This window comes from Engystomops pustulosus, chromosome 1 (genome assembly GCF_040894005.1).
Source record: "Engystomops pustulosus chromosome 1, aEngPut4.maternal, whole genome shotgun sequence".
NCBI classification, from domain to species: Eukaryota; Metazoa; Chordata; class Amphibia; order Anura; family Leptodactylidae; genus Engystomops; species Engystomops pustulosus.
Window position 1 is genome coordinate 190244666 of NC_092411.1, and position 25690 is coordinate 190270355.

General features: G+C 43.3%; 1 protein-coding gene across 7 annotated transcripts in view; it reads right to left on the reverse strand.

The window, feature by feature from the left end:
* Positions 1-25237, reverse strand: part of WDFY3 (WD repeat and FYVE domain containing 3) — a 152676-nt gene extending 127439 nt beyond the window's left edge. For 2 of the 7 annotated variants that reach the window (XM_072116004.1, XM_072116022.1), the window contains exon 1: positions 24789-25237. The gene's annotated coding sequence lies outside the window, so the exon portion shown is untranslated. The remainder of the gene's footprint in view (positions 1-24788) is intronic. The other 5 variants (XM_072116048.1, XM_072115996.1, XM_072116040.1 and 2 more) reach the window with 3 other exon arrangements.
* Between the last annotated feature and the right edge of the window lie 453 nt (positions 25238-25690).

Sequence of the window (25690 nt, forward strand, 5' to 3'; positions counted from 1 at the left end):
GATTGCTGGATTCAACAGTAACACTAATGGTATCTGCACACAGAAACAAGGTATAATGTGTATTACATATTTTGGCCCATTCCCGATTTTGGCTTGCAAATACAGATGTAAAATACTGATCAAATACGGACCATGTACAGATTCCATATGGGGCAGGGCGGGGTCATCCAGATATCCGTGGTCGGTCCATGATTAACAGACCATGTGTGTCCGGATTTAACGGATCAACCACAGGAGCGAATTCATTATACAATTTGCAAGCTCAGCAGGGAAAGCAGAGACTCCTTATATTATATTATCATATATTATGGAGCGCTTATATGTATGGCACATGACAGATAACATCATTGACTGCGGTCATGTGGGGGATAAATAGGACATCATTACTTTACCAGTAGGGGGCACTACTACTAAAGCTTATTTTATACAACCACTCTAAACCAATTTTCTGAAAATTAATCCACTGGCATTAACAAATTAATGACCATGTTAATAAAAAGGTAAAACAGCGTAGACTCCAGATGCCTCCCCACCTCCCCAGGACTCCCCAAATACGGCTGACAAGGAGACAGGTAATGTAAAATAATCTCTTATAAGCTGATTAGCATAACAAAGGCTAAAACTACAGAATTGTGAACTTTTATAGTATCTCATTGTCTTGTCTAAGTGACAAAACCTTCTTTCCAAAATATATCAGTTTCCTCCCATATAGTCAACAAAATTAGCATCGGAAAATGTGTTGCTGAAAACATAATATTTAGTGACAATATGGGTACAAACTGGCCAAAAACACATTCTTGATACCCAAAGGACAGCAGATTTATGTGAGCATATGCATGATTGTAAGTGAGAACATATGTTAGCACGACGGGGAATTCTACGCCAGGTAGAAAATGTTTGCCACCCTGCACTAAACAAGCGAATCTATGACTAATAGGAAGTACACACATTCTCCCAAAAACAGAAAAATTGATTTAAATGCAATTAAACTAAAATCTGTGAAGATAATAGACATAGCGTCAGATTTATCAATGCACATACTTTCTAACTGTTCAATGCACCAGAAAGAATGACACACGTCGCACTAGACAAATTTATGAAGGCAAAAAAGGAGAGGTCATGACTCATGTGACACACAAAGCACAAATCTGGCATAAATTAAGCAACTAATATTAGCTACATAGAGGTGTACAAGCCCTGAAAATAATTCCTGGCTGTGCGCCTTTTACCACTTTACGTTAACTCCATGACAAGTGGGCCATGAGGTTCATGTCTGGTGTAGCAGCACAGCAGCTTCTGGATTTATCAGGGTTTAATGATACGCTTGTGCACCTCTGCTACTTTAATTCTGTAACAGGAGGATATCCATCCTGCGCACTCCCACACAGTAGTGAGAGGAGAAATTTGCATTATTATAGTAGCTGTAATTGCAATTATTTCCCCCTTTGCGCAGTCCCCAAGTGGGCATAAATAGGCGGGAAGGGGGGCACAGTCAGTGGCAGACTGGCCATTGCGGGGACCTGTGCGGCACGAGCACCAGTATATCGTAAATGTCCCCCAGTGGCTCCTGTGCAATCCATCCTAGTGCAGTTAGTTTCTTAATTATTCATTGGTTTAGAAAACCCATTCATCCTTTTTGGGGGTTTGTGCTTTTGAAAAAGATTTTGTTCAGTGTATCAGTTACAAATCTGAGAGAATTTTTTGCAGATAGTATGAAGTTTTGTATTACAAAAAGATATGCATATAGCAAAACAACTAGGCGGTCCCCTTCTTAAGAACACCAGACTCACAGACGACACTTAGTTACAAACGGTCCTCTGGATTTTGGTAATTTACTGTACTTTAGCCTTAGGCTACAATGAACAGCTATAACAGTTATTAAAGTTGTCTGCAATTAAGATTTATTGTTAATCCTGGTTCTTATAACAATCCAACACTTTTAAAATCAAATTGTCACAGAGACCATAACATTTTTGGCTGGGGTTATGATTATAATGTATACAGTTCCGACTTGCATACAAACTCAACTTAAGAACAAATCTGCAGAGCCTATCCTGTACATAACCCGGGGACTGCCTGTACATGTCTGACATACTGGCTACTAAAGCAATGTGCTATGAGACAGACCAACACTTTCCGTCCTGGCACCCTGAATCAGGTAACACTGTGAGCTCAGTTGGAGTCACTATTGCGCATACCAAACAACAAACTATAACCATGAATAAGAAAACTGAAAATAAATATTGCTCACTGTACACCAAGTATTTCCAGTTGGCATTGGCAGGCAATAAATCCCATTCTGACTTGAAATATCGTGGCATACAGCAGCTTTGTCTGTATTTTCTACTTTTAAAAAAAAACACTTCTTTACAATTTACCTACACATGAAATATATATCAGAAAAAACAGAATGGAAATAAACATTAGCAGAAGTGACACTGATACTGTGGAAGAGGAACAGGCAAAATACCGGGAAAAAAATAAGTTTTTTTTAGCACGTATGAAAATGTACCAAATGCCGAGTCACTGGAGTTTCTTACGGAAGTGTTTAAGCTGTGAAATGTGAGCCAAATTTCCTTGTTTGAACACTCTATTGCGACCCAAATTCAGTGCTTCATAGTCATCTATCGCCATGAGTCACTGCCTCTCCAAAGGACCGCCGCACCATAGTGACGGCCCAATTACAGTACAGAACCCCTGCACCATAGTGACGGCCCAATTACAGTACAGAACCCCTGCACCATAGTGACGGCCCAATTACAGTACAGGACCCCTGCACCATAGTGACGGCCCAATTACAGTACAGGACCCCTGCACCATAGTGACGGCCCAATTACAGTACAGAACCCCTGCACCATAGTGACGGCCCAATTACAGTACAGGACCCCTGCACCATAGTGACGGCCCAATTACAGTACAGGACCCCTGCACCATAGTGACGGCCCAATTACAGTACAGGACCCCTGCACCATAGTGACGGCCCAATTACAGTACAGGACGCCAATGTCGCCTCCTGGCAACACCCTGCATTGCAAGAGGAGGCGTGTGGCGGCGAGGACTCGCATCTAGGTAAATATGGACATTTCATATTTTTTTATATTGCCCCCACACCAAGAGCTTTTGGAGCCCTAAAACACGGTCCCCACTAACCTTCAGTTGATTTAGGGTCCCAAAACTTAATTACAGCTTCTCTTAAAGCACCAGGGCTGCATTTACAAAAATGTTTGCCTGCCTGGCACACGTCAGGTGTGCTGGAGAGGAAAAGAGGTCGGCGCTGCTCACCCTTCCCCACTTTATAGGACCGCACGGCCATTCTAGAGCATCTTCTTTATGGCCACGGCATGGTACAGTGCGGTGAGCACAACTATCCGGCCTGGGTGCATTAGACGCTGTGAGAAAGTGAGAGGTGTCATTTGGGAAAACCGCTATCTGTCCTACAGGCAGATGAAATACATGTGGTAAAAGCCCTGGGTTTGTCTGCAGTAACCCAAGGGTTAATGCAGACATGTGATAAGCAGGAATAGTCTGTTTTGTCTGTGTTGGCCTAGCTAACACAGACACATTTGTAATGTCCGTACTGGGCCTGCTTATTATGGAGTAGGGGTAGGCTGGTAGTGGGACTCCTACTCCACCTGGGCTTCGGTCCTGGGCTTTTGGATAGCCCACAGGTGCGGGTCACAGGCCTCGTTAGAGCCTGATTTAGACTGCAGGCCAGAAGCAGTAGGAGAGGCTCTACCTGGAGGCGAGATTGCATTTTCACAGCAAAGGTAACCGAGTGCCTCCTGTACTACTGCTGGCCCAGAGCGGGTGCCAGACAGCCTGGTACCCGGATAGCTAGGGACCGTCAAATGTGTTAGACAGCGCCTAGCCGGGCAGGAATTACTTTTGTAACATTTTTGCATGTGCCTAAGCCAAGGCTGAATTTGTGTTCTGTTTTGCAAGTGTGAATAAAACACTTAAGTTGGACTTTAAACCGGCGTGTGTCACTGCTTCCTGCACTGCTACCAGTCAACTACCAGAGCAATTCCCCACAACGCCCATTGGGGTCGTGCATCAGCCCGCAAATTCAAGCATGATAAACCAGAGACAATTACTCATAGATCCAGGCACTGTGACTGTGGTAATCCTTTTATTTTTGTTATCAAAGGTTTTCTTCCTTCCAAAAATCTACTTTTAGTGTTATGCTGAGTCTGGAGGGTTCTGGGGGTATTACCAGAGCCCCGAGCTCTTCCCCTCTTCTCACTGTGTGCTGAAACTTCTTCTGCTGCTCTAAAATTACATCAGGCAGAGATGTGAGGGAAAGGGGGAGTGTTGAAGTAGCAGAGAGGGAGGGGAAGAAAGTGATACAGCCTGTTATGCTGCAGCTTGGGGGGGGGGGGGGTTAACTTCTGTCTTATCAGCATAATTTTAAAAGTTGAGTCAAGGTGCCTGGATTGTTTTGATGGTAGATTTCCATCATTTTGCTATGATGGACTAATGTGGCAGTATCATCTCACAATAAAAATAGCACATTATAACAATCCTGCTGAAAATAACAGATCCTTTAAATTTGCCTTCCAGCAAGACTCAAGAAAGCTGAAATGTTGCAATATCTGTGAATAACATCCTGAATGTCATCACGTGTGAAGAGGTGCTGTTCTTCCATCACAAGGTTTCTGTTTTATTCTGCACCCATATTTACATTAAGACCCAATAGTGTTAATACACTAGGTGTGAACTAGGCCCAACAGTACCCCATCTGTCTTCCTGTGTCTTCACAAAAGTAACAAAGTGAGGGCTTTGATTTACCAATTACCCACAGTTGGGCCTCATATCTTACCCCTGTATCCCACATAATTTACATAGCATTACAGGAAGCTTGTCCCCGGTACACAATCTACACCCTTATTTATCAGTGTTAAAATCACTTCCCCATATAACAAGAATCCTTCAGGCTTCAAAGTAAAGCGTTATTCAATTTACACCCAACATGTCCCAGTGCCACAGTGGTCAGGATAAACATTGGGTCTGGTTGCACCTTTGTATGTATAGATTTGTGATGTTTTTATTAACCCCTTAAGGATGCAGCCAGGTTTTTAAAAACCTGACCAGTCCTCCACACACGGCGTGCACTACCGCCACCTCCACACACGGCGTGCACTACCGCCACCTCCACACACGGCGTGCACTACCGCCACCTCCACACACGGCGTGCACTACCGCCACCTCCACACACGGCGTGCACTACCGCCACCTCCACACACGGCGTGCACTACCGCCACCTCCACACACGGCGTGCACTACCGCCACCTCCACACACGGCGTGCACTACCGCCACCTCCACACACGGCGTGCACTACCGCCACCTCCACACACGGCGTGCACTACCGCCACCTCCACACACGGCGTGCACTACTACATCCTCCGACTACGCATGCACTACTCCTACTTCTATCACAATGCACCTACAGACAATGGGGGGCATAACGCAAAGAAAAACTGATGGTGCTGGGGTGTAATAGTGATTGTGTAACAGCACCTACAGGACAGATCACACGTATCTCTCCAACACCATCATATGCAGAATGGTGGCATTGGAGAGTGGCGGATCAGTCATGACGTAGATCAGTGCCACTGGCCAGTCTGTATTTGTTGGCCAGTGGCAGCGATCAACATCGCAGGACCAATCAAATTGGTCCTGTGATGTCAACGGGTGGGTGTCGCCTTGCGATCCCCTCCTGCCCCATACACTCTTAACCCTGTCACTGCACTCAGCATCCGATATATCGAAGGAAGAGTGTGAAAAAAAAAAAAAAACTTGTACTTACCTCTGCTGTCCCTTCTGGTGTCCTCTGCCGCGCTCTCTCTGGACATGCCCAGACCAGCTTCTGGATGGCCAAGTGGCCCCCAATACAGTTTCCAGCACAGTATCAGATGCTAACATATGGGGATGGGCGGGTGTGGCCGGAAGTTGGTCTAAGCAGCTTCTGTGCCCCCGAAAACAAAAAGGGGAGAGGCCCAGAGAGACAGATGCAAGTAAAAGTTTTTTTTAGGCAGTCGCCCACCCCAGCCCAACCAATCTCTGCCCTCAAAGCCCCTTACACACTAGCAAGTGTGATCCGCCCAACTCGCAAGCAAGGAACTGAACTCAGTACGTAAGTCCAGTTCTGTTTTGGCATTCGGCCCAGACATTCCATCCAGTACATGCTGGGAGTGTGACACGAGTTTGGATGCATCACACTCAATAGTGTATAAAGTGTCTCGTGTCAAGGGGCAGGAGTTACTGCAGATTACATCTATTGGCTGCACTGTTGACGTGAGAAAAATGTGATCAATGGAGCCGCAGGTGCTAGAATGGAAGTAGCAGCTCAGTTTGCTTTGATTATTTTAATACCTTTGTGTCACAACGTTTTTCTGTTAAATTTTTGATCCCCATCTTCAAAAAAAACTATAACTTTTTCATTTTTCGTGTACAGAGCTGTTTGAGGGCTTATTTTCTGCATAACAAATTTGACTTCGCAGGGACGTTATTTATTATTCCATGCCGCGTACTGGGAAAATGGAAAAATTGCATTTGGTGAAAAATTGCATTTGGGCTCAATTTTGACGACTTTCAATGTGCGTTCCAAATGATACATCTACTTTATTCTTTGGTTCGGTACCAAATGTATATAGATTTTGTGTTTTAATACATTTTTTAAAAAATAAATACAAATGTGTACAGAAAAAAAAAAAAAATAGTTTCACCATTTTCTGACCCTAATAACTTTTTCACACTTTGGTGTACGGAGCTGCGTGAGGTGTAAAAGTCGCTATTCAGACATTTGAGGAATAGTGTCTGTTATGCGGTTCACCACCGGCAATAACCGTTTTTACATTTTGATAGAACGAGCATTTTGGGACGCAGTAATAACCATCATGTTTGTGAATTTTACTGTTTATTTATCGGTTATAGGGAAAGGGGGCAATTGCAATTTTTCATATTTTATTTACCATCTTTTAGACCCACTGGGGTACTTTAACCCTAGATTGCCTGATCGTTCCAACCACATACTACTCTACTACTGTATCGCAGTATATGGTGTTTATACATAAGATTCATTACATTGCGCCACTGGCACATTGTAACAAATCTGCAGAAATCATACAGTCGCAGGTCATGGCAGCCGATTGCCGCTCCCCTATGAGGTCACGGGGGCCATGTCAACCAAGATGGTGGCGTTCATGAGCTGCTGTCTTTTAAAAGGGGTTAAGAGCACCGATCGCGGGTTGGGTGTTTGCTGCAGTCTGCATGAAGAGGGCTCAACCTATTAGGTATGTTTCCATTTCAGCAAATAAATGTTATTGTTTGTATAATGAAAAGTTGTACAATTTTCCAATATACGTTCTGTATCAATTCCTCACAGTTTTCTAGATCTCTGCTTGCTGTCATTCTATAGAAAGCTGCATTGTTTATTTCCAGTGGACAGAAATGTGACCATGATCACACAGCTGTGCTTACTATCTTTGGTACTAATGAGCCCTGCACCGGTGTGACCACGGTCAGATTTCTGTCCACTGGATGTAAACATAGAAGCTTTCTATAGAAGGACAGCAAACAGAGATCTAGAAAAACGTTAAAAAATTATACGGAAACTATATTGAAAAACTGTTTAACTTTTCATTGTACAAACAATAACATTTATTTGCTGAAGTGGGAACACCCCTTTTAGGATGTAAGAACCATATCTTTAATAATGAACTATGGTTTACTATAGGGAATTTTCTGAAGAGGAGGGCTTTTGAGAGAAAGTACCCAGCTGAGCAGGGCAGGCAGCCAAACATACTCTCAGAAACTACTGTGCTTGTGTTGTGCTGGAGCCAGAGATAAAATGAAAAGAAAAGCTGGGCTGCAGATGGAAGTACACACATGTCATCTCGATTTAACCCGGGCATCACAGCCAGCAGGCCTTCTACACTCTCACCGACATTGGTATCTAGTATAAAGGTACTAGCCGGCCAATTGTCAGTGCTTTCATGGGAATCGCCAGACAAAGCAAGAAATTATCCAAGAATTTAAAAATATATATTGTCTAAAGGCCACTTTTACAAAAAGATGGCTTTTACTGTTACTGACTAAGATTGTGAAAGCTGTGTGCCAATGCACTAATTAGATTGAACTAATTTGTTCCAGGATCTTATAATCTGAAATTTCATAAAATCAAAGTTGGACGGCTCAAAAGATGTCTTAAAATACGAAAGAAAAAAAAAAAAAAAAAACCACGGGGGGGGGGGAAAGGTGTTATTTACTAATTTTAAAGCACAGTCCGATACATTAAAGTGGTGCACTTTAATAATGCAGACAGTAATGAAGTGTGCGCCCAAATGTTACATGGACTGCTCCTTAAAGGAAACCTACCACTTCTGAAGGTAGGTATGAGATGCAAACACCGGGCACCAGCTCAGGGTGAGCTGGTGCCGGTGCTTAGTCTCGTTAGTGTTAAAACCGCGGTATCGCGGTTTTAACACTTTTTAAACTTTATAGTAGAAACTGCTTCGGCGCTTCATTAAACTTTATAGTAGAAACTGCAGTTTCTGCTATAAAGTTTAAAAAGTGTTAAAACCGCGATACCACGGTTTTAACACTAACGAGACTAAGCACCGGCACCAGCTCACCCTGAGCTGGTGCCCGGTGTTTGCATCTCATACCTACCTTCAGAAGTGGTAGGTTTCCTTTAATTTTGCTCTCAGACCAATTTTTTCCTGGTCTATTGTGCGCCTAAAAATGCCGGCAAAATACACATAAAATGTGGAGGATAATATGGAAACGTTAGGCCATGCCCACTTGAGCCAAAAAAAACCTGATGGTGTCGGGAGAGTCGGAAACATCTGTTCTTTCTGGCGCAAACTTATTATAAATGATCCGCAACAATTCTGTGCCCAAAAAAACGTAGCATCCCGATATTTTTTGGGCACAGATACAATAATACATGTCCCCCACAGTCTTAATCTACATCATTTTACACACACTGGATGATTTATTAAAGATGTTTGATACATTCTCATGTATAATTTCTGGGGGCAGCAATAAAATGCTGAATGACAAGCTGCTTATATTGAGGTACAAACAAGTCGCAGAATGGCGCTCTGAGGTCTCCCCACTTTCCTGGTCATTTTATAACTGTCCAGAGTAAATAGCCTTATCCCTTCATGTGCCGACCCCTTAAGCTTACTGGACATGTAGCAGATTATGTATATTTTTTTCCACACAGATTTTTGTGGAGAAATTCTACTGGGGATTACAATAGCATCACAGTGAATGTCATTTGGAAAAAGTAATCCACATAATGTGTTTTTTTCAGCTTGGAACTTCTGTATATAGAAGTTTGAAAGAATAGCTTTTGGCTGGTTTGTGGCATTACTTTGTGTATATCATGTATACACACACACACACATATATATATATACACCAGAAATTGTAAAGGAAGCACTAGCATTTATCTGCAGATGCAGCTCCTTGAGACAGACATAAGAAGGTCAGCTGATCAGGAACATCAGGAAACTATAAAAAGGAAGTCTAGAAAGAACGAGCCTGAGTCAGCATAATCTGCTTCTATGCACAACAGATGCCATGCTATTCATACAGCAGGTAACACGCAAGTCCCACATGATTACCAGAGACAATATGGGTCAAAATAAAACAAAATAATATACACTTGTACAGCAGTCGCCCTAATGATAAAAATCCTACATAAAATACAAGTTAACCATATTGGTCTACTCTAGAGCGGAAGATGGCGTCCCCCAAGATGGCAATGGCAGTCCGGGGCCGTACACGGGAAAAGATAGAGCCTGCTCTATCTTTCCCTGTGTGTGTGGCCGTGTGTCGCTGATCTCTATGGAGTTGGCCCCCTCCTCCTCTCCAGAGCACAGCAGTATGACCGCCAGGCTGTGGCCGGCTGTGTAAATGTACCCTAACGGTGAAGGTGTATGGGGAGAAGGCAAAGACAGCCATCAGCTGAGGCTTCGTTCACACATGGCTTTTGCCTTTTTGAAAGTCAATTACTGAAAAAAATAAATAACTTTTTGCCAATATACTAATTTATTGAGAAGCACTTGTAATCCTAATAGACTGACAAAAAATTATTTCTGTTCATTTGCACTGGACATTCAAGTTCCTGTGGCCTTTTTATATAGAATATTAGTACAAATTTGTTAACATGTACACAGAATGGCCCAAACAATATATTAAAACTGGTGCAATGCTAGGTCATGATGTATTACCTTTCTGCCTTACTCCACCTTTAACCAAAGATACCAAATTTCAGTTTATGTTACAGTGATCTTAATATGCAAAGGGATAGGCGGAGGCACGACTGTAAAACGGTGGTGAGGGGCAGTCACCAGACAGAGACATCTATTAAAATCATGCACAGGACGCATTTGGTGTCATCTGGAATACATACATTTTTCCGTCCTCTTCACCCCTCTGACTTAGAGGCTGCGACAAAGAGGGATCGACAATACATATTTGGTGGACATGCCCTAGTACCCAGACTTTCAGGAAAAATATTAGCTTTGATATCTACACAACACACGCTCAACAGCTCTACTACTAGCTGACAAACTTCCGGGGCTTAAGAATGGCTGCTAGAATCCATTGGAAATTGCGAAGCCTCTCGGTAGCCCAAGTTAAGGCCAGAGTCACTAAAGATTTCAGCGAAAAGAGATGACAAAATGGGGGTCTTTCTTAAAACAAGTCAACCAGGGATTGTGACTTAAACCTTGACTTTATACAACCAATTTACATCTCGCTTCAAAGTTGATTTTCTGGCTAATGTCACCACACTGGGCTATGGAAGAAACAATAACTATAAGGTGTTAAGGTGCCTGATAATATACTAGTAGTGGTTTATTAGGCGAGTTGCTGAGGACAAGTTTCCTTTAAGGCTGGATTCACACAAACTTATGCGGGCAGGCATACGTCCGGTGCCATGGAGAGTAGGAGGGGTGATCCCCTCCCCTTTCCATAGTGATCAATTACGCAGGGCGCCGTATCACGGGAAAGATAGGCCAGGTCCTATCTTTTCCCTGTGTATGCAGCAGTATGATGCCGCACATGTGCAGCACTGTATCATCCCCCATTGCCGGCCTATGGGGCACCAATGTACGGCCAGAAGCTTGCGGCCGTACATACGCCCCCCCCCCCCCCACGATTGTGTGAATGTAGCTTAACACATACTGCTGAAAGTAAAACCGTGTGTGTGCATTAGTTTTCTTTGCACTTTCTTTGTGCTAGATGTGCCCCATTATTTAATAGTGTTGCATGCTCTTAATTAATCTGGTCAGTTTTCTGGATGTGCACACAGTTGCACCTATTTTTCTTGGTGCACTTTGCTTCATGCTGTTGAAAAAAAAAAAAAAATCTGTCATACACTAGTGATAAATGTGGCGCAAACTAGGAACACAAATTACCACACCCCTTTATTAAAAAGTGCCAGACAAAAATGAACCCGAGATACAATTATGTCTCACAAACATAGAAAATACATGTGCCAACTCCAGAGGCTTTTTTATATGCAAACAAAAAAAAAAAACTGGTGCAAGAACAAGTATAAATCTGCCCCAATGTGTATGCATCTTTATTGAACTGTATAAAAGAGAGTATTAGGCATGATAAAAACATGTTTCATCTGGACAGTATGTGAATGTTTTATACATAAATATCTCCCTTACCAGCAACAGCCCTTGTACTATTAGGTCGTAGCTACAACACATATTTTGGAGTAAGTGGCTAAACTAGTGTTCTACAATACAAGGGTCATTCAAATTTGAGCTTATCCCCTCATGGATGCATACCTTTCAGCTCCAGCTTATTACATCTATACTATATGCGTCACCTTGAAGTATCCTTGGGCAAGCAATGCTTGCAAAATCAATTGTGTCATCTATCATGGAGCCGCAATCTCTTCACAGAACACAAGTGACAATCCCTGGTGGCCATAGCTCTATAATGAATGACAGATAATAAACCACAGAGACCCTTGTTCCTACTGTGGCAGGGTGGCTGCCACTAGAGAAGCTTTTGGGCATAAAATGTACATTTTGCCTTTTGAAAAGCTGAGTAGAAGACAGACCTGGAAAAGTTGGGTCTGTCTAATTAAGTTGATTAGCTTTCAGCTGGAGGGGCTGCACTAATACATGGGGCAGACTTCACACTGGGCTCCACCCTGGGGAAGAAACAGGCTGCGGCAAAGGCCTGTGGAGCGGTGGCAGTGAACTGTTGCTGTGTTTTTGGGGTGGCTGGCAGTAGGCCAGCACCTGGTGAGGTAGGGAACCTCGATGTTTAGTTAGTGCCGGAGAGGCTTAGGTATTATTTTTATGTTTTGAGTTTGTGTACTGCCAAATAAAGCTGGCTGAGGCCAGTCTTAACCTTACTCACATTGTGTGAATTCCCTGTGTGTGCTGGTCGTCTGCTTAGGAGACGACGATCCCCGGAGCTAATCTCCTACATATGGTGGCGGTATGCTATGGCATGGAAATCAGCACACACAGAGAGATTTAAAGGGCCAGTAACCCTCATGTGAGAGACTGTTGTTCCTGCTGCTGGAGGCGCTGTGGTCACGGGAAGATTTGTCTTGGTGTGAGAGATATACAGAGACTGCTTGTTTGCTGTGGGAGTAATCGCCATGGGTCCGATGGATGAGTTCCAGAGACGCTGCCGGCAGATGATGTGGGAGGACCTTGGAATGCCAGAAGCCATTCGGGTTATGGAGACCCCAAATGCCAAGGCGAGCGGATCCCAGCCGAGGGTTAGAGATGTCTGTGATCGGTCTGCAGTTCCTAAGGAGAGGTTGCTATGTGCCGTTGCCGGGGGCAACCGACGGGAGCAGCCTTGCAGAGGTCTACGGATGAACCGGTGTGTGGCGGAATGTCCTGCGGCCAAGTGGCCACGTGTTGCAGCGTGTATGCAGCAGCGCAAAGATGTGGTTGCTAGGGGCAACCAACGGCGACAGCATACGGCTGTGCCATGTGAGGTCAGTGCACCTCATTGTCCTCTGGTCAGGAGACCAGAGAAGTTGCCAGTCAAGACCTGTGAGATGATAGTGGGTGGAATCCCGCTGATGGTGGAACTGGACTGTTCTCAGGATGTCTCCAGAGTTAATCCGGACATCTTATTGTTCCTGAAGTACCAGCCTGGGAAGGGTAAGACTGTCTGGATTGACTTTGAAAGTGATATTGCGATTGTGACACATAAGCTGGAGATTTGTGCAGATCTGGAGGTGGAGTTCATCCTGGGGAAAAACTTCCCTTTTTTCTGGGACTTGTGGGAAAGTATTCCAAGTGGTGGGAATAGCTGCTTTTCCTGGGAGACCCCTCTGACATCGGGTACAGTCCCAATCTCCCCAAAGGACAATCTGGAGAAGTCTCAGCGACCTGAGGTGATGGTGGGTGGAGTCTCAACAGGTTGCAGTCTGAACTGTGACCAAGGGGTCTTGATCCCACAGAAGGAGACTCTGCCACTGAGACTGATAAAGTCTGATGGACTATGTGATGATGATAATATTTGTGATGCCTTAATTTCTGAAGTTAAACCAGAAAAGTGTAATGTTGTGCATAATCTGCCTCTAACCTGTGATTATAGTGTTAACTGTGATTATATGACACTACCTGTAACAATTCTGCAATGCCGATAACATCTGATAGCGTTACAATGTCTGTTCAGAATTATGCAGAGTGTGAACTAGGTGCAGCCCTAGATACTGAGAGAGTTAGCTCAGAGGTGCCCCTAGAGGTTGGGAGTTGTAATGACACAGGTAGCGAGCCTGAGATGTGTAATGTAGCTAATGGCAGTTCAGATAGGGATACCGCCATAGCAAGGGCAGGTGAAGATAATGAGATCCTGATTGTTAGTGGTTTCCCTTCAGCCCAGAGTTACACAAACAGTGAGTGTGAACAGAGCCCTAGAGAAGCAGCTACTCGCTCAGAACCTGCAGGAGGTGAGGATAGCCTGTGTCAGTCACCTGTGGAGGAGTCTCACATCAGTGTTCAGGAAATGTTAGGGGGAAACCAGACATCTGATACACCTGAGGCTTCTGAGGAGATTGATGTACTGAGTTCGTGTGTGAACAAGGCCAGAAGAAGCATCAATAAACTGAAGCGTCATGTGAATACTGGTTTACGGAATAACTGGTATAAATGCTACAATTGTCACGTGTCTTATAGAAGAAAAGATGACCTAAAGAGACATATATTACAGAAACATGAGTTGAAGATTGATATCTCGTACTGTCCTTTCTGTGATACAGTGTTTGCAAAGAAAAGTGAATGGGAGGTTCACATGTGTACGTGTTCGGGGAACAAAAGAAAGTGCCAAAATGGTGATGCCGACCTCCAGGTGTGTTCTGTCGTGAGGTGGCACCAGAAGTGTCCTAGGAAGGAGACCAGGCGTAAACCAGACCCCTGTACACCTGCTGATGAACCGCAGAATACGCATGATGGCGTGCTGACTGAAATTGTGTGTGAACAGGGTGGAAGCGCCACTCTTAATCATACACCTACGGATGAGGGGACCCCAGATCCCCAGAAGGTGGTGGAACATGTGATGCACCAGCCCTTTGGTAGTTCTGCCTGCAGTGTGGTGAGTGCAGTCTACAACTCTGTGAGGGAAGGTCGCCCATGCATCCGCAGTGATCGTGATGTTGCTGAGAAGGAGGAGAAGCCCTTGACTGACGTTACAGTGACTGGATCAAGGCCTCTCATAGGCATTCTGGAGCCACCGGTTGCCACAAGTAATGACTTTGCTCGCAAAGGTTTGGGGAAACAGGAGTCCAACCTGGCTTTTCTTCAGCAGCCAACTGGAAAAGCCGTATTGAAGACAAATACAGTGACTGGTGCCCGAGACACTGTTACAGGTGCGACGTCCGATATATTGGGCTGGGAAGCTGGTGCAGTACAAGGCGGTGTGGGTGTGACTAAGTCTGTAGTCTCAACCGTGATGGCCACCCAAGTGGGATCGCTTATAACCAGTAGTCTGAATACAGTCTTGGGAAAATCCGAAGAATGGGTTAATTGTTACCCCCCGAAGACAGGTGAAGAGCTGTCTCAGCCTGCTGAACCAAGTCTACAACAAAGGGACCAGCCGAGTTGCTGTGTACATGTGGAAGCTCTGTCGTCTCGTCTCTGTCATAGTGCATGCCAGCATTCTCTGGGCAAGTGGAGGAATACCCAGATGGGCCCTACAGAGACTCCAGCACAGCTGCACCCAACGGTAGATCTGCCTGATCATCTGAGGAGCGAAAGTGAAGATGGTCTGGATGGTGAGAAGTGCCTTGAAGATATACCGGGTGATGACTGCAGTGGATGTGAGGAGACGGTGTCTGATATAATGTCAACAGAGCCCTCGAAATTCCTACACAGGAAAGACTCGGTGAAGACTGAGGTGTTGGCCAGCAAGGCGTATGACGGACTGACCGAGGAAGAGGTCAGCCAGGAACCTAGTGCAAGCCATGAAGAGCTTAAGGCTGCCATTGTGGAAAGTCCATGCCAGGACTTGGGTCCGAAGTCCGAAGTGTTAGCTGGAGGTGATGAGGATGATGCTGATGTTGAGATGAGTTTCACCTACACCGAGAGCGGAGGTTGTGACCTCAGAGGTAGCAAGCGCACAGCTTTGCAGACATGTGACCAGAAGCTCACCAATGTGAATCGTGCCCTGGCTCTGAACGGTAATGCCCCCTTCAATGCCAAAGAAGGTGCCGAAGCTGAAGACTGGAAAACGGGCAAACTCGTGCGTGTCGTGTGCAATGCTAAGGGGAAAAAGCACAGTGCATATGCCTCAGTGGATGGTAACCGGTGTGACGGCATCCACAAGGTGATGAAGAGATGGGGCCTAACCATGCCAAGCCCTGAGGGGTATGTGGAGTCTCCAGTAAAATGCAAGAGAAAGAGGAGAAGAAAATCTATAATTGTTAATAGAGACATGATTGAAGTTGATCAGTTGTGTGAAGGAAGAGATGCTGGGACTAATTTTGAGCTGTCTGTGTCTCCTGCAGTTAAGGAAAAAAGCTGTCATTTTCCAGGTATAGAAGATGCAGTAGATAGTAGGGTCTCTGCAGTGCTTCTAGGAACCGTAGGGATTAGACCCCAATATAGGAGCTTTGACCCCGGAGGGAGAATTAAGCTTATTGATCAGGCCTACGGCCTTGATCACAGGGGGAGGATATGTGGCAGGGTGGCTGCCACTAGAGAAGCTTTTGGGCATAAAATGTACATTTTGCCTTTTGAAAAGCTGAGTAGAAGACAGACCTGGAAAAGTTGGGTCTGTCTAATTAAGTTGATTAGCTTTCAGCTGGAGGGGCTGCACTAATACATGGGGCAGACTTCACACTGGGCTCCACCCTGGGGAAGAAACCGGCTGCGGCAAAGGCCTGTGGAGCGGTGGCAGTGAACTGTTGCTGTGTTTTTGGGGTGGCTGGCAGTAGGCCAGCACCTGGTGAGGTAGGGAACCTCGATGTTTTAGTTAGTGCCGGAGAGGCTTAGGTATTATTTTTATGTTTTGAGTTTGTGTACTGCCAAATAAAGCTGGCTGAGGCCAGTCTTAACCTTACTCACATTGTGTGAATTCCCTGTGTGTGCTGGTCGTCTGCTTAGGAGACGACGATCCCCGGAGCTAATCTCCCTACACTACACTTTGTACAATAGGAACATTCTAAGACCACTTCATGACTCATTACCTGGGCCCATTAAATTTATAAGTCTGTAAAAACTCTTGAAATGTGACCAATGATATTTTCAGCATCACCAAAAAAGGTCTGCATTATAGTTTATGCCATAAAATGAGCTCTAAAGGCCGGCAGCTGAGTGTGTGAACATGGAGCTAAACTGTGATACCTTCATGTAAGTGGGGTTTTGGCATAAAGGATATTCTTTAAGCTTGACATTCACATCCGTAACTCCTGGCTAAGACTTCCTTTGACATCAAATCTCCTGCCACCTTGCTCTCCAATGCTCCCAGCATGGGAGAGGGAGGTGGCAAGGATGTGCTTATTTTAAGACTTTTTTTTCTAGGTGTTCCAGGCGTGACAAGACTAGCGAAGAACACCATGAGAAGAACAAGATGAAGAGGAGTGGAGGTAAGTATTTCTAGGTGTTTTATCGACTGGTTGATTTCCTTTAACTGACTAGGCATAATTTGGGTGACCCCAATAGGGTCCTATACTTGTGCTGTTAAAATTTGCACTTTATTAAAAGAAAGGACATGCCAGATAATTAGCAGCTGGGACATATTGTCCCTTCGCGTGACGTCTCGGAGAGGAAGGTGGCATGGGAGTGAATAATTAGCAGCCCGGACCTCCAGAGTCGGTGTCATGATAAAATGGACTGACTGTGACTCCACAAACATATATTAAATTATAAAAATGTTTACTTTTTCTGTTCTATGCATGATCTAAGGCTTAAAGGATACACCACCAGGATTGTAAACCAAGCCCACTGACAAACTGGTGTGTGCCCCCTCTAGCAGGATCAGCTCTTCTTTAACCGGTAATAAAATATTAAAAACTGCAATTATTTTCTGACGTTTTAGCCTGTATGAGGCCAAGCCTGATGACCTTGAACATGATTCCAATGCCAGCGCCCTTTGACTTACAGCCAGGACTCAGTAAGGCCCCACTAACAGAACGATAAATGAATGCCTTTTAATAACAAAAATCTGAAGAAAGCATTGAGAATTGTCTTTGTGAAACATGAATTTAAAAACATACAGGAATAGGAAAAAAAATAAAATAAATGATGTTCTCATACAAAGTGAAAACAATAATTGGTATAAACTACACCGCCTAAATCTGTGGTAAACAGGGCGAATGCTCTGCCACCCATGACCCTATGATAGTATTCAGCATTACAACGGTCATCCGAATAGGGACGTCAAGTCCTGGGTGGTAGGGCATGTGCAGACTGGTCATGGGTGTTTAGGATCATATAACCCTCCATTTCCTACAATGTTGTAGATAGAAATTGAAACTGATGAGGTAAAAGTCATTCCTAAACCAGGGGCAAATTTAAAATCCTGTCCCCCACACATTAACCCTTTGAAATGGAGCGATTCCATGGAATCCTTACTGCACATACATAACCCAGTCACAATCCAGGGAAGGAAGGGTGTAGAAACAAATATATAATCTGACCACCACCTGCATGCGATTCACATATTTTCATGCTTAATGTTTAGGTCATACATCATGACAACATCTAGAATGCCTTTCTTCAATAAGTAACAAGCTTTTGAGGATTATTTTCTGCAATGTGTTATGAGGAACATGTGAACAGCACCGGATACTATCTCTGAACTTTGATCATCACAGGGTACACTGCTCAAAGTCTCCCAAGAACCGCACGCATATGAAGCAATCCCACCGCTGGTGCGGTCCAGTAAGCACAGCTGTCAGGCAGATCCTACATGTGTTCTCCATAGGTGGAGAAGCTAATAAAACTATCTACATGCAGTGTGATCCTAGGATGTAGGAGCCCCAAGGCTTGCACTAAAATGAATTCATGGCAATTCATGGGAATAGAGACAGTGTGTTACCGCACATCAGTCACCACAATGAAAAAACTCTGCAAAGTCAACAGAGTTATACAATAGGCGTTTGGGTTGTATAACCGCTATATGGATGTATCCAATAAATAACGCCATTTGTTCAGACAAGAATTAAGGAAGTTGTCCAGTTACAACAAGATTCTGTGGACAGGGGAGAACTTGCCGATCGGTAGGAGATCTCGAAGGATCAGGAGAACGGGGGTCTGTTGTACCCAAAATAAATCCAGCAGCAGCTAATGCTGGCACTGCGCTCAGATATCAAAAAGTATAGAAAAAGTGATATAGAAACATCTCATGATGGAAGAATTTCTAAACTAGAAGGTGCTTGTGAGCACTGTTGGGGCCTTAACCTAGAAGAACATAATTTCACAATAAATTACCCCACAAGCTTTTAGACAGAGGAGCGAAGAATTATCAGAAGACTTAGGGTGCAGTCACACGATCGCCATTAAATTCCCTTTTATAACGGAATCAAAACGCACTGGGCCAGGCCACGGACAATCGCGTATGCTTTTGTATGCGTAATTGCATATGTGATTGGCCGTGGCACGGCCCAGGGTTTGATTAACGGAATCAAACCACGATCGTGTGACAGCACCCTTATGCCAGAGCCAGGGATCACCTGCAGAGAGGTACAGAAAAGACTTGGTAACAGCCGGTACAATTGTTTCAAAGAAAACAATAAGTAATGCACCCAACCTCCATGGCTTTTATGCACATTCACCAAGCTAGACTCCACTGCTGAAGAAAAAGCGTGTTCACAAACGTTTAAAGTTTGCTCAACAACCATAAGACAAATGTGTAAAATACTGGGAGAACAAAATATGGCACTTTATGTTATTATCCACAATTGTAGAAAGGACGGATGGGTAGTCTGGTGAGAATTTCATATTATCCCCTTGCCGCTGATGGATTTTTTATTTCTCTGGGAGAAAAATAAAAGCTGTATGAGGGCTTATTTTCTGTGCAACAAATTGTACTTCATAGAGGTGGCATTTAATATCCCATGCCGTGCACTGGAAAAAAAAATTAAAAATGCTGTGAAATTTAGAAAAAAATTTGCGATATATTCTTGAAGGCTTCATTTTTATGACTTTCACTGTGCACTCCAAATAACACTTCTACTTTATTCTTTGGGTCGGTATGATATCAGGGATACCAAATTTATATAGGTTTTATTCAGTTTTAATAGGTTTTAAAGCATTAAAACCTTTGAACAAAATTCTTACTTCTGGCATATTTTGAAGCCCTTTTCATACTTTTGGGTTTCATTTTTTGAGGGGATGAGACGACATTTTCATTAGTACCAGTTTTGGGACCTTTTGATAAGTCTTTATTAAAATTTATACGTGTTGTGGAATGGCAAAAAAGTAGTAATACAGACAAACATTTAACTTTTTGAATCTTTATATATTATATGAATGATATATATATTACAGGTTTATATTTGTTCTTTTATTTTTATTTATGTTCAAGGGAAAGGGGGTGTGATTTGAATTTTAAATATATATCTGATCAATTATACAATATAATGCAATACTAGATTATTGCAGTAGGGTAGACTATAGAATTATTGGATCTGTAAAAGGGTCTTCTAACAGCAGGTTCTGCTATTAAAGAAAACAGACCTTTGCTGAAGGTCCCAGCTGCAATTGGTTGACACTCCATGATGATGTGACAGGGGATGTCTGTCAGGGGGCCACCAGCAATGATAGTGGGTGTCAGCCATAAAGCGGCCATCCATTAAAGACATTTGATGTACAGGTATGTCATTAAGTTGTTAATAGAACCTTTAGAAATATATTTACTTAGAAAACTGGTGACATGTTCAAAACTTTTTACAGTAAATTGCAAATCTTACCAGATACAGATCTATACATATTCAGCAGTGCTACAAAATGTTTGGAGAGGGTCTCAGGATGAAAATTTACGCAGACTAATTAAAGTTCTAATGTCTACATTCGGACCACTTTTTAATGACGGTAAAAGATGTATTATCATACATATTACTTTGTGCATTTATAGTGGGAGATTATTGTTATGACCAATTGAAGTCATTTGCATTGTAGCAATATTCAGTGAGAGAAGTTTACTCCTCTGCTACAATCTGGATTTGTGCTTATATGTTAATGATGCAGATTATAGTCATGAGACAGACTGGTATATGCATATGAGGTAAATACTAACTCACTGTGCCCCAGAATAAAACTATATATACACAGCACTGCTTCATATTTTCATCAGGGATTACCACCACTTGGTGTTAAAGTTACATATTTTTAAAAAAAGTTAAGTACTGGCACTTTTTGATGACTTTTCCTAAAGAGTTAAATATGCAGAATGCATTACATACATTGCTCTGTGGGAGGCTGAATTTGACCCCTGAGGATACAACATTTACTAAGCCCTAGCAGGACTCTTAGTTCTTACAAGAACAGATATGAAAGGAGTGTGAATGATTGTTCTAATGTCTAGCTTGCAGCATTACCCTAGAGGCAACGTGACCAGATATTCAAGCTTTCCTTGTAAAACTCTCCGACTGCATCTTCTTTCCATAGGGACTTGCTTGGTAATGTGACACCAACTACTGCAACAGGCTTATCACTTCCCAACAGCAGGCATGCAAGCCATTGGGCCGAGATGTTCTGTAAAGATGCCCATTGATTTAGTCATTGCTGGCCCACTGACAATATATAACATGGGCATCCTGTCCATTAAATGGACATGCAGCATTCTGAGCATATATTTCTTTATTTCTATTAGTTCTATTTCACCTTCATGAATGGAGAAACAATTCTATACCTATCATTCAAGTGCCAAATAATTAATCCCTTGCGCCACAAACTTACATCCCACTGAAAATTATAGCACACTTCCAGCGCCAGCCTGTGCCCAAATTAATAAGTGCACCCCCCATGGGCTGTAAAGCAACCCTTTTACCAGGAATGTCATTTTTAGCTCGTGACACGCACCAATAGCCTCTGCTATAAAGATTTTAAAAATGCCTTTGTCTGAATCCAGCCACTACTTTATAAAACTATTTCACATTACCTGGCTCCCTGGCAGCAGTGTGTGGCAAATCCCATGGAGGGGCAGCTGCAACAGCCCATGTGCTTGTGTCTCAGTCTCCTCATGCACTCGCCACATGTAGCTGGCAGGGAACCAGGTAATATAAAATAGACTTTTATACAGTAATGAAATTAAAAAAAAAATTGTGACAGGTTCCCTTTAAGTATTTGCAATCATTGCTGTATTTGTAGTAAATGCACCTTGCTTACGGGGCAAGTAGAGAGGAATGAGTAGACGGACCTGAGAAGGGACCCTTCCTCTTCAATGGCCCCATTAGAAATTATATACATTAAAGGAAATCTACCACCAGGATTAAATACTTTATGCAAATGAGCTTAAGGGGGCTCCAGGCTCCATTAGCACCTATGACTCATTTGCATACAGACCTACCACCAGGATGAAGATGCCCTTTATGAAACTTGGTATACTTACCATCAGCTGTCACACCTCCACCAATGCAGTATTAATGGTCATCAATATTCCAATCATAGAAAACCCCTTTAAACCCCTCAAATGTCAGCAAAACCAAAATATCAGAGGCAGAACTTGCAGATTCAAGGTGCCAATACCACATGTGTAACAGGTCCTCCGCAACCCTTGCATGGCAGAGGTTCCTCTTCAGATACCAGGGTCCTGATGCAACCCCTATATAATCACCCCTGTTACAAGGGTATCAATTTATTTTCCAAAGTACTGATAAGTTATATAATTATTTACAGGTACAGTAAATATGATTGGAATGTACATGGAACATATTTTGCATGTTCTATATCTTGCTGTCATGTTAACGTTTTAGTATTTTGTGTAGGAAGTTTTAGCTAATAAAAAAAAATAAAAAAATATCATATACACTTGCTGTTTACACAAATTCCGCACTGGCACTAGGTGACATATAGTGAAAACACACAATGAGCTTAATTTTTTTTTCTAGGTCGATATCCTGGTGCAATTTGGCAATACAGGCAGTCAAACAAGAGAGGTTCCATAGGTTTGTTCTTAAGTTGAATTTGTATGTACAGTAAGTTTAAACTGTATATTTTAGAATTGTAAATCCAGACCAAACTTCTTCTTTTTGCCCCAGTGACAATTGGAGTTTCAAAATATTTTGCTATAAAGCTTCATTACAGACACTTTACAGCTGATCATTGCAGTCTGGGACTATAGTAAAGCATCCAGAGAGCTTCACCAGATGTCACAGTGGGCAGAGGGGTCCGTCTTAAACTAGGGGTTGTCTGTAAGTCGGGTGTCCTTAACCCCCTTAATCCAAGCCCACAAGAAAACGGCGTAAATGCGTTTTTTCACCATTTTCACTACATTTGGAATTTTTTTTCCCGCTTCCCATACACGGCAGGGAATATTAAACACAGTCAATATGAAGTGCAATTTGTCACGCAAAAAACAAGGCGTTACAGAGCTCTTTACGTGTAAAAATAAAAAAAAGTTATACATTTTTGAAGGTGGGGAGTGAAAAATAGAAATGAAAAAAAAAAAAAAAAAGGCCAAAATGTATGGCACAAATTAACCTGCAATACAAGTTTTCAATCACTGCTGGTACTTAGGTACCAGCATACCCAATGTGATGGCAGAGGGAATCACCTTACAAAATGTTGGGCATTTTTGGGCTCAAGAGAACTAGTAAAGCTACACCTTGGTGTCATACATATACCATGGTATACTACATACACATCTATTACTCGAAGCAGAAGATACCTTCTAATGGATCAGTATGAAAGCTGTAGGCCCCTAATAGTAATGTTATTACGTGATCCCCTGACTGCTGAAGAAATTATCTGCAATAATAATAATAATATGAGGAATTGCTATTTAGGCAAGCTAATACATTCCCAGGATTCATTTTATAAATCAATGCCAAGTATACCATGTGACCGCTTCCTGAACAATGCCCTTTACCTAAGACGCTCACAGCACTTATGTCTGCAGATATTTCTCAAGACATAGGCATTTTACAGGCCGGAGATATTATCATCTATAATGTGTTTCTGTGATGGGATAGGAGAATAAATTACCAGAAAGGACGATTTTTTTTCCTAAACGGAAATCACAGGAAATATCAGCATCACATGACCCGTCCACTCTACACAATCAATACACCTCAGCAGATTTTACAGGAGGTCAAGCGATGACGGGAAGCCAGCCAAGAAAACTCTACTGTAATGACAGCTCCTGAACACCAGACTAGGAAACGGTTAAAAATCTAAAGCAATATTCAGCTAATACATTATGTATATTGGAAGTCAATGCTCTGTACATAGAGTGTATACAACAAAGCTATGCTGAAAGGTCTTCCCATCCTAAAGAGGCCTAGAGAGTGCAAGATCTTTACAGCCCATTCATTGTACTGCTCTGAGGACTATGTTGGTGCTATGTGAACCACATAATATGTATCTTATTGTTATACATTTCACACATGCAGGACAATAAAGACATCCAGTACCGGGATTTATCTCACTGCAAAGCATCTGTGGCCCACCAAGACACATTCCTGCATACCCAGCGGGGGCAACATACCAGGGTTGGGGGAAAGCAATGTTGCCACCTGCAAAGATAATAGGATGCCCAGTGCCAGTGTACAGTATGTAGACTATCTGTGCTTTTCAGATCTTATAACAAGGTCTGAGCCAAGATTACCAGCTAGTGATCCTTGACTTTAAATCTGTATCATGGATGTTACAGATGCCATGTAGACTCTCACATATATCATTACAATCAATATACTAAGGAAAGCACATAAAGCAATGTTCATCCTGGGCCACCTGGTGCACAAAAATAAACACTGTATACCAGATGTATATGCAGTTAAGGATTTATGCAAACCTGGGTGACTGGCATTAGTGGATGTCATCTGGACAGAACAGATTTATGGGGAAATGATCAGCAGAAAAAACACTTCTGCTTCTTAGTGAAGTCTGACAATGCTGGATCATCAGGAAACCACTGGGGGCAGGATGTAATACATGGGTGAGAAGCCACCCTATAGCACCCAGCTATGGAACATTATAGATACTGATGGAAAGTGGTGACTAGTGACAAAGCAAAACCCTGTTCAAGTAGAAAGCTGCCATCAGTGAGATCTGCAGAGGCCACAACACCCCAAGATCAATGCCCAGGCCCCTGGCACACTGCTATGGGCACGTCCACTCACCTCAGAGCAGGGTGGCACAGGATGGCAGAACAGCAGGGTGTTATCCTATGTTATCCTCCTCCTTTAATGCAGTGTCCCGGCTGCTGCTCCTCCGGGCATGCTCATGCCCAGCGATCCCTGCCCAGATACATCCACGGGTGCCGGGCACGGCGATACTGATGAGTGCAGTGAGAAAAAGAGCACAATCCGACCATCCAAGTGTCAAGGTGAGGAGAGAAAGGAATGGGGCTGAGGCTGCTGCCTAGGATCCACTGTGTGCCCTTTCTTCACAGATCGGTGCCAGCCTTGAGCCCTGCTCGCTCCCACTCCTTCCCATCAATGCCGACCGGCCCGGCCAGTGTCCCTATCCCGGAAAGTCAGGAGTTGTTGCTGTAGCCAGCAGCTGCTGGTGGCCATTTTTAATCTTTATTCCTCCTCCCTCTTCCTGACTCAGTCGGAGATCTTCCCTCTCCCTCTGTCCGTCCCTCCCTTCCCCCTCCGCCGTGTGATGACAGTGCCTGGCTCCTCTGTCCCTGTGTGGATGTGGCTCCCCTGACAGAGGAGGATGGATGGTCACTTCCCTCCCTGCATTGTCTTATTGTCAGTGCCGGCACAATGGAGCTTGGACCATACTCCATGTTATTATGTGTCCATGAACATTGCAGCAATAAAGTTGTTTGTGCTCCTGCTTTCTGCACCCCACTATTGGTGAATTAGGTTGAATTACAGCGGATTCAAATTTTTCACATCAGTGATTTTTCACTGAACCCGTTTTGGCTTATGGACACATACAGATTGGTTTTCTCTACCTGGCTTCAGTGTTTTTCACTGACGTCTTACTGAACCATTCCTTTAAATAAGCTTTTTCACACTTCATTATTTTTCCACTGATCCAATGTAGTTGGTGGCCACAAAAATGACAG